Source organism: Lolium perenne, chromosome 7 (assembly GCF_019359855.2).
Source record: "Lolium perenne isolate Kyuss_39 chromosome 7, Kyuss_2.0, whole genome shotgun sequence".
NCBI classification, from domain to species: domain Eukaryota; kingdom Viridiplantae; phylum Streptophyta; class Magnoliopsida; order Poales; family Poaceae; genus Lolium; species Lolium perenne.
In genome coordinates this window covers 79219451-79229249 of record NC_067250.2, presented here as the reverse complement: position 1 = coordinate 79229249, position 9799 = coordinate 79219451, and the positions used below count along the sequence as shown (strand labels likewise).

The 9799-nt window shown below is 52.3% G+C and overlaps 1 pseudogene; it reads left to right on the top strand.

The window, feature by feature from the left end:
• The first annotated feature begins 755 nt into the window (after positions 1-755).
• Positions 756-7971, top strand: LOC127316932 (tricin synthase 2-like; annotated as a pseudogene).
• Positions 7972-9799: the final 1828 nt, after the last annotated feature.

Sequence of the window (9799 nt, the reverse complement as noted above, 5' to 3'; positions counted from 1 at the left end):
GGGAGGAGAGACAATAGTAGGCCAACTTCAATATAGAAAATCCATCAGTGAGCCATCTTAGAAAAAGTTCCAAATTTAAAATTGTTCATCTTAATTATAAAAGGTTCTGATTTTAAAGATAGTTCTCTAGGGGAAAAGGTGCAAATTTAATATTATTCATGGGAATAATTGTTCATGATTAAAAAAATGTTTCAAATTTCAAAACGGATCACCCAATTAAATGGTTTCACACAGCTAAAAAATAGTTCAAATTCAAAAAAAGGTTCAAAATTTTCATCAGATAAATAAAAAACCAAAAGGAAAAATAAAAAAGAGTAGAATGAAAAGAGAAAAAACATAAATAAAAATAAAAAGGAAAAAAAGAGAACGAAAAAAAAGGAAAAAAAAAAACTGCAAACAGCAAAAGCGAAAAGAAGGAAAAAAAACACTCACCTAGGCCGCAGCCCACCACAGGTCGCACGCATGCGAGCAGGAATAGCGCTTGCTATAAGCGAAATTTAGTGTTTGCGTGACGAGAGTACAAGGGAGACGGAGCAGGAGAATGATGCGGTGCTGGCCCGGCCCATCTCTGTCCGTGGCATGCTATCGCCCACTTCGCTACGTGTTGGCTGGCTCCACGGCGGAGCCAAAGGAAGAAGATGAATCATTGAGCGTTTCTGCGTTTGGACTTTGGATCCAAAACGAAAGGTCTTTTTCGACGTGCTCAACGTCGTTCATCCGGTAGTCTAGCAGCCGACAGCCGCGGCCGCGCGCCTGGCGACACATGAAGGGCAGCTTGGCAGTGCGGAATGGCGCCGGAGGCGGGCCGCGCGCCGTTTTCCCCAGCAGCCGGTGCGGTGACGCGGCGGCCTGGCCGAGTAACCGGCGGCAAACCGCATGCGCCATGGGCGCTGACAAGGTGCGACACTCTCGAACCTCTGCATTTGCATATAGACGCCCGCACTAATCGACTTAGATCTCAGTTCCTTACACATGCCGGCAGTTTCTGAACCCCTAATCTTGTTCATACCCGTTCCAAAATTAGCATTGCTAGCCCATTCTTGTCTGAGGTCTTGGCTTAGGATCTAAAAAAATCTCCTATTAGCCAAGCCAAGCCACTGAAACTCTCATGTTCAAGACATTAATTGTGTGATATGCAAGCTCAGTTAGCGGAGTATATCTCCGAGACTCCGACATTCCTCTTCCTCTCACTCGGACAGTCTGATGACGTTGCACGCGACGTGGCCGAACAGATGGAGCACTAGAAGCTACCGGCACCTTTTTTTTTTATTGAGCAAAAGAAGCTACCGGCACTTGGATCAATGCAACCAGGGCCATGCCACCATGTGCTCTACATGGACGCTCTACATACAGCAGCTACGGCCCATATCCGGCAGACCATTCCCCATTTCTGCCGATCTGAGAAGATAAAAGAAATTTTCAGGTCCAAATAAGTGACCTGGATAAACCGCAACGGCATGGAGCACCGGAACGGCTCACGTTTCGTAGCGAGGCGATGACGCCATGGCATCGCACCGCCGAGATCCTCTGCCCCTAGTCGTCAGATGGCCCCGCTCCCGCCAAACGCCACCACCGGTATGGCCTGACCTCGCGGCCTGTGGCGAGCATAGCTCCGGACCGTCTACGCGCTATGGTTAGAGCATCTCCACTCGTCCCCCCGAACAGGCCCCCGGCGAGCGTTTTTTCCATCCGGATGGCGTAATTCGGCCCAGTCGCGCCCCCGGTTCCTCGTTTTCGTCCGGATTTGGGCCTAAATCCATCCGGCGATCCCACGACATCCCCGCCCCCCCGGGGAGCGCTCGGGGACTCCGGACGAAACGAAAGCGCGCGTGGCCCCAACTTGTCGGCGACAATGGCCTCCGATCTACGGCAAAACCCTCGTCTTCCCGATCTACGGCAAAACCCTCGTCTTCCCGATCTACGGCAATACCCTCGTCGAACGAAAGCTTTGAACTCTCAAGTGGTGCAACATAGATAGATTATATATATATTTCGAATATAATTCGAATAAACATAAAAATTACATATAAAAACTTTAAAACTAAACTACTTCTTCTTCTTCTTAGAAGGCCCCGCCTCATCGTCGTCGCGGCGACGCTTCCGGCTCGCCACCTCCTCGTCGGAGGAAGTTGAGTCCTCGTCGTCGTCCTCATCAGCTTCTTCGTCCTCCTCCTCCTGCTCCTCCTCCTCTTCCTCGGCCTCTTCCTCGGCCTGCTCCTCGGCCTCTTCGTCCTCCTCCTCGTCGTCCCACTCGTCCTCGCTGGCCGGCGGGGGGGAATCGTCGCTGCTGGACGATGCAGCTGGTTCCCACCAATGGCGCCATCCAGGCGGCTTCCCCTCGCTGTCGGTGTCCGATTGCCAAGAGATATCGCTCATGGTTGACGGAGGATGGTGACGAGAGAACAGATGAATGGCGTCGCCCGTCGAAAACCGTATATGTAGGTCTCTCGACGACAGAGAGCGCCGGTTGCTCTTCCGCGGAGTTCGTGCTCCATTACGGCGGTTCTCGCATCGAGGCCACTTCGACCGTTCCCGACGAGTCGTTCCGGCTCTCCAGTCCACTTCGCGACGGTTCAATGCGTCGAGGGAACTCCGACGATTGCCCTTCCCGGTGACTGCGCCGTCGCTTTGCACGCGGTGGGTGCGCGTCCATGGGCTCGCGGCTGGAAAAATGGGCCTCCCCAGGCCAAAAACTACATCCATCCGGCGCTAAATTCACCCGGATTTGGGCGTGGGGAGCCCAAACGAGTGGGGATGCTCTTAGTACGGAAAAACATGTCGTTGCCGTGCGACTAGTTGCACGGAAAAGAAGCCCATACGTTGCCGTGCGGCTCGCACACGGTAAAGGTTTTGCCGTGCGGCTAGCTCTCTGCCGTGCGCCCGATTCGTTGCCGTGCAACAGTTCTTTGCCGTGTGGCGTGGTAACTTTGCTGTGCGGCGAAGCTTTGCCGTGTGGCAGGGGCTTTTGCCGTGCGGTGAGGCTTTGCCGTGCGCATCGCCTCTGCCGTGCGGCAGGGCCTTTGTCGTGCGCCCCGCTTCTACTGCGCATCTGCTGTGCATTGATTCTTTGCCGTCCGGCGTGGCCCCAACCCGCACGTCTCAAGGAGCTCCCAGGAGCACAGCTGCGCGCCACGTGCACACGGCAAAGTGACCAAATGTTCTTTGCCGTGTGCATACACATGGCAAAGGCCACTGTAATTTTCAGTTTTTTGCTGTTTTGCTTATTCCCTGCACATAATTCAATATATATGATATATATCCTCAACAATAATATATGTAGCACTGCACCAAGATATAACAAGTACATATAGTCCATTAGAGTGCATACAATTGCATAGAAAGTGTGCCACGACAAAGGGTGTGCCACGACAACGTCCAAGGCCTTTGCCGTGCATTGATTCTTTGTCGTGCTGGTGTTGGGTCTTTGCCGTCGAGGTTTCTTTGCCGTGCGTTGTCTTCGGACTTTGCCGTGCATGTTTTCTTTGTTGTGCGCTCCGTTCAGACGTTGCCGTGCATATTTTCTTTGCCGTGCGTGCTGCTTGCTGCGCACATCAAAGAAGTTTTTGCCGTGCATGGGCGCACGACAATGATTTGCTGCACGGCAGCTCATGTTTTTCCCGTAGTGGGTGGAGGCATGCAGGTCCAACGGCATCTTCAGCACGATCTAAAACAATGATCATTTGGTTTATTTGGTTTGCGTCGCGGATAGATTTTGGGTCGTGGTCCGGCCTATCTGGCTAGTGCCTCAGCGGTGCGACCCATTGAGTATGTGCTGGCCAAAAGTTTGATCTCACTTCAGACTCCTCGTTCAACGATGATTCGACGATACATTTGCAGAAAAAATCGATTGACTTACTACTCATCCAGACAATCATATGCAGTTGGTCAGTTCATAAATGCATCGATAATGTCCATGCCTACGCCCACACAATGCAGGAGAAAGAATCTAAACGACGAACATACCTCAAACTTGGTCCGCTGCTTGTGGGTGGACGGGCTTGTGACATTTCCAAACGAGGAGTCCGAAGAAGAGTTGGTGGCATGGTCAGTGGCGGGATGGAGCCTAGTAGGCATCCAACTCCGGCAACTCACACAGTGTTATTGAAATGGGGGAAATAATTGTGACCTCAGCCGAGAACGGCAACAGCCGGCCAGCTCTTGTGCAAATGGTGCCAAATGGTGGCAGAAGAGGGCAGCAGGATCCGGTGGCAACTGGCGAACGGCAACGGTGACCCAAAGCGCAGACGGCAGCGCTGCTGGGATGGCGACAGAGGTGGTGAGCGAAGGTTTAGAGCATCTCCACCGGTACCTCCTCCGCTTACCGTCTCCAGTTTGCGGGCGCGGTGAAGTCACCCTTTGTCCAGCTCATCTGGAAGCCCTGGGCTACCCCTAGGTGTCGGCTCTTCGTTTGGTTGTTCGCTCAGAATCGGTTGATGACGGCTGATAGACTTCTGGCGCGGCAATGGCCAAATGGCTACTTCTGCCCACTTTGCATGCGCAATCTCGAGACTACCGCGCATCTGTTCGTCGAGTGCCCCCTTTCGCGCACGATTTGGGAGAGGGTTGCCACGCTTGCGGCGGCACCAACCCTGAACCCTGCCACCTAGGACGTGCACCACAGGGTCATCGACTGGATGGGCGGCCTGGCCACGGGGCTACCAAACGCCGAAGCTTCTCGGGTGCGGTCCTGGGCTATGCTTGTCCTCTGGCACATTTGGCTTGAGCGCAATGCACGTACCTTCCGGGCGTCTACCTCGACGCTGGAGTCTTTGATCGCCAAGATTGCTGACAAGGCCGCAGCTTGGGACCGCGCTGGCGCGAAGATCTCCTCACCTCGCGAGTAGTCGCCTAGCTTTTCTCAGCAGTGGCTTGGCATCCACCTGCTTGATCGTGTTGTTGATGCCGGCGCTTGTCGTTGTATTCGGAACCCTCTTCTATTAATATATCGAGCAGCTCACCTGCCGAATTCTCAAAAAAAAAAAAAATAGGCGCCGGCAGGAGCGCCGACACCTCCATTTGGGGGTGCCGGCACTGCATTCTCTATTTGGGGATGCTGCTCCCACACCGGCGCCTCCAAAACGACGGCCCCGATAGATTTAGAAATTTAAAATAATATTTAAAAATCCAAATTCATATGAAATTTATACAAAAGTAGCTTGAATTTAAACATAACTAAAATAAAACTTAATCCTGATCTACTGGCCGTCACGGCCCTGCCTCGTCGTCGTTCTTCGCCATTACCGGCTGCGTCCGTGCCCGCTTCTCCACCGTTGCTTCGCGCATCTGGCGGTAGAGCATGGCGGCCGGCGTCGCAGGAGCTTGCCGGCGGCGCTGTCCCCGTGCTTCCAGCCTTTCCCGAGAAGGTTCGATCTCGAAGCGTCTCGCCTGCTGGCGGGCGAACGCCTGGTAGTGGCGATGAGCGTTGAGCTCGACGAGCTTCTATCGCTCCGCCTCCATGAGGCGGCGTCCCGCCTCCTCCTTGGCCGCTCGCTGGCGCGAGATCTCGAGGGCGTGCTGGAGGTTCGCGTCGTTGACGAACTCGCGCTGCTCCTTCTTCAACCGCTTGTATCGCTGCGCGTTCAGCGACGCGAGGATCGCCGCCTGCTCCGGGTCGGCGGGGGCCTGCGGCGACTTGCCCGACTGCGCTGCCTCCTCCACCGCCTCTGCTTCCGCGTCTGCGACATAGGCCTCGTGCCACGCCGCGAACCGTGGGTCCTCGTCCTCGTCGGAGCTGTACTCCGCGTCGGCCTCCGGCTCCGGCTGCGGCTGCGGTGGTGGTGGAGGCAGTGCGCGGCCGTTGATGCCAAGAATCGAGTAGGTGGTCTTCAGACGGCGCGACAATTTGACGTGGAGATGAGGATGGAGCGGCGCTGGTGGAGATGAGAATGGAGCGGCGGTGGTGGAGAGGAGAGAATGGAGCGGTGGTGGTGGACGGCGTACGAGCTATATAGCGGTGGCAACTACCCACATTTACGGCGACTGGACGCCGCGTGGCCAGTCGCTGCCCTCGTGGACGCCTCGGTTTCCGCGCGGGAGGCCATTAAACGGCGACGACCAACCTTCCCGCGTCGCGGCCGATGCGAACCGTCGCGTCCTCTCGCTGACAAGGCGCCCCCACCAGCGAAAACCGTCACTCCGCGAGGCGTCGGCACGCCCGATTCTCGCCCTTGGCGAATGGGCCGACACGGGGTTGCCGGCGATTCTATTGGGCTCGAAAAATAGCCGGCGCCGTTTGGGACGTACCGGTGCGAGCCCAAAAACGACACCAGCCTCCAAATCGCTATCGGGACCGCTATCGGAACCGCCGGTGGAGATGCTCTTAGGGCAAGAAGTTGCTTGTGTGCGTCTTGTGTGCCAAAGGGCCTGATGTGGCCAAGAGGAGAAAGCGGAAAGATGCGTGCTGTCCGACCCGATGCATCCGTTGCCGGAAACGTGCGCTACTGCTACTTATCCACTGGAGATGTCCTTGTATTGATCCAACAGCTCACTCGTACCCAGGCGTAGTCGTCGAGCATAAATACTGGACTACGTACACGACTCGTTTGCACCGAACCCGTGTTCTCTCTTTCTGCGTGACGCTTGTTGTGTGCATATTGTAGAACGGTGCAAGTCTTGAGCGGCGGCGGCGGTTCCTTCTTCGCCGGGCTAGCAGCAGCAGTTGCGGCGCGGCCATGGCTTCGAACGGGGAGGTCAAGGACATCCACAACAGCGAAAGCACCAAGACGCTCCTCAAGAGTGACGCCCTCTACGAGGTATGCACGGCCGCGCGCGCGCAGGATCATCACTCTCTCCCAGCTGAATTTGTATATCTACAAAGAAATGCATCAAGTGAGTGTCGTTTTGCAGTACATGCTGAAGACGATGGTGTACCCACGGGAGAACGAGTTCCTGCGGGAGCTCCGCCTCATCACCAAGGAGCACACCTAGTACGTATCATGGGTGACTGTAAATCCGTTTCTTGATCTCTCCCTTGAGAAGTTGCAGATCATGGTGGATTGATGAATCGGATTCTGTCTAATCTGTGTGTACATATATAGTGGGTTTATGTCGTCGCCGCCGGACGAGGGGCAGCTGTTGTCGCTGTTGCTCAAGGTGATGGGCGCCAAGAACACCATCGAGGTCGGCGTCTTCACCGGCTGCTCCGTCCTCGCCACGGCGCTCGCCATCCCGGACGATGGCAAGGTGGTCGCCATCGACGTCAGCAGGGAGTACTTCGACCTCGGCCTCCCCGTCATCAAGAAGGCCGGAGTCGCGCACAAGGTCGAGTTCCGCGAGGGCCTTGCCGGCCCCATCCTAGCTCGATGGGCTCATCGCCAACGAAGAAGACGAGGGGAGCTTCGACTTCGCATTCGTGGACGCCGACAAGCCCAACTACGGCAAGTACCACGAGCAGCTGCTTCGGCTGGTGCGTGTCGGCGGCGTGCTCGCCTACGACAACACGCTCTGGGGCGGCTCAGTGGCCATGCCCGACGACACGCCGCTCACGGAGGACGACATCCAGGTAAGGGACGCCATGAGGGAGTTCAACGCAAGGATCGCCGCCGATGCGCGTGTGGAGCCCGTGCAGCTCCCAATCGCCGATGGCATCACGCTTTGCCGCCGCATCGCATGATCGTGGCTTCATGAGGCGGTGACTCTCGTCTCTTGGGGCGCGCGTCTGATGTGTCTATAATTCTATATGCGATCAAATAATAAGATGATTGATTGCTGTTGTATCGTCTCATAATCGTTCAGGCTATGGAGTAGTCATTTGATTTGTGGCGGCTCACTCAATCTTTCGCGTACCCAATAACGGCTGGTTATAAGTAAATAAAAAATCTGGTACAAGTACAATACATCATATGACCGAGCTGTACTTTTTTAAGTTTGTTTCAAATATGGCAATGTGATACTCCCATTTCGATATTGTGTATAAGCTTCTGTATATGCCTTATATACATTTCCCCCATTTCGAAAAAAATAGTTTATGTACATGCATTACCGTCATCACTGTTCTACTCATTAGCGTGTGCAAATCTTACCTCTCCTACGCAGACATTATTTGGAGGGGTTTGTCAATGGCACCTATGTTTCATTTTTCTTGGTTTCGTTACTCCAAATAATTTCTTGTAATACTCCGTAATGAAGATTTTAGGTTCTTTTGACCTAATATAGTCTACTTGTCTTGTTCAAGCTAAAAGGTTCTTTTCTTTCGATGCTACCATTCCTAATAAGGTGAAAATACTTCATATTATTTCCCCCTCTTGAATATGATTAACTTCAGCGCGCTGAGCCCACCTAATCTCTTTGTTCCATCTTAGTTTAGCAAGATTTATATTTGCCACTTCTTCGCTGCCCTCTCACTCCATCGAGAGGGGTTGATTCTACTCTCAAATGAAGCTCATCTACTAAAAGGATAAGCTTCTCTTTCTCCACCTTATAGATTAGGCTTAAACTTTTTGCCCGCCCTCTTAGAAACTATCTAAGATGGCGCATGTTTTTTTTTTTTTGCCAACATTTGACATGTGTTCTTTCGGATTGAACATCATTCCAATCATCCTTCACTAGTTCATAGAAGCCATATTGGAGCATCCAAGATAGTTCAAATGGAAAGTTAGTTTATTCCCATGATGAGCTAGGTCTCGAGAATCAAGTAGTAAAGGTGTATGGTCTTACCTCGTAGGAGTCAAAGCACATACCGAAACCAACGGAAATTTTTGCTTGCACTTTACATTTGCTACAACACTGTCTACCTTCTAATAAGTCAGAGTTTCTCTTCTACTATCCCAAGTGAATTGGTGACCCGATAGGACAATTTCTCTCAAGTCGAGATTCTGATATGGATATCCAGGCCTGATACATTAGGACAGCCATTGATACGAAGATTAAGTCTAAGGTTGTACCATTATTATATCGTAGTGTTATTATTAGGGAATAATGTAGCCAAGTCATGTGGTGGGCCATCTAGGGTTTTAAGTTGTGTCTGTTTGACTTGGGCCTGTCTGAGTCAAACTAGGGGGAACCCAACTAGATCCTCCTAGGTGTTGCCCGATCTTTCACAACAAGAACCCGGGGTAGTAAATCCTCCCAACAACGCGATGAACGCAGCCTGGAGAAGAGGGAACGAATCCAGCATGCAACGGATCGATGAACGATACGCCTCAAATCTTGAGCTAGATAATCCTTGATGAACACAAGAACCTTCGCAGCGGATATAATAGATAAATGGCAGCGCCGTACCCCCGGAGGGATGATACACGTGAACACACACAATGGGGAAAACCCTAATCTTTAGTCTAAACTTTTCTGTCCAAAACCCTAGCCGCCCCACCTCCTCATATGAGGGGTAAGGTGGCCGGCCAGCCCCTATTGGGCTGGGGCGCCCCACTATAGGCCTAACCCTAGTTTGACTCAGACAGGCTCAAGTCAAACAGACACAACTTAAAACCCTAGATGGCCCACCACATGACCTGGCTACATTATTCCCTAATAATAACACTACAATATAATAATGGTAAAACCTTAGACTTAATCCTCGTATCAATGGTTGTCCCAGTGTACCAGGCCTGGATATCCATATCAGATTCTTAATGATCACATTAAACAGAAATGGCCATCTAGCATTGAAGTTTTCATTATTATTTTCTTCTTGTCTTCTAATAATGTTGAAATGCCCACCAACCAATATCTGAGTTTCGACATCACAAATTTTGACTAGCTCGACAAGGAAATCAGTCTTGAGTGCATCTTGTGCCGCCCCATATGTGCCAACATGGATCCACTCAAAATCGTGAACTTTGAATTGCACGAAGAGTTTAAC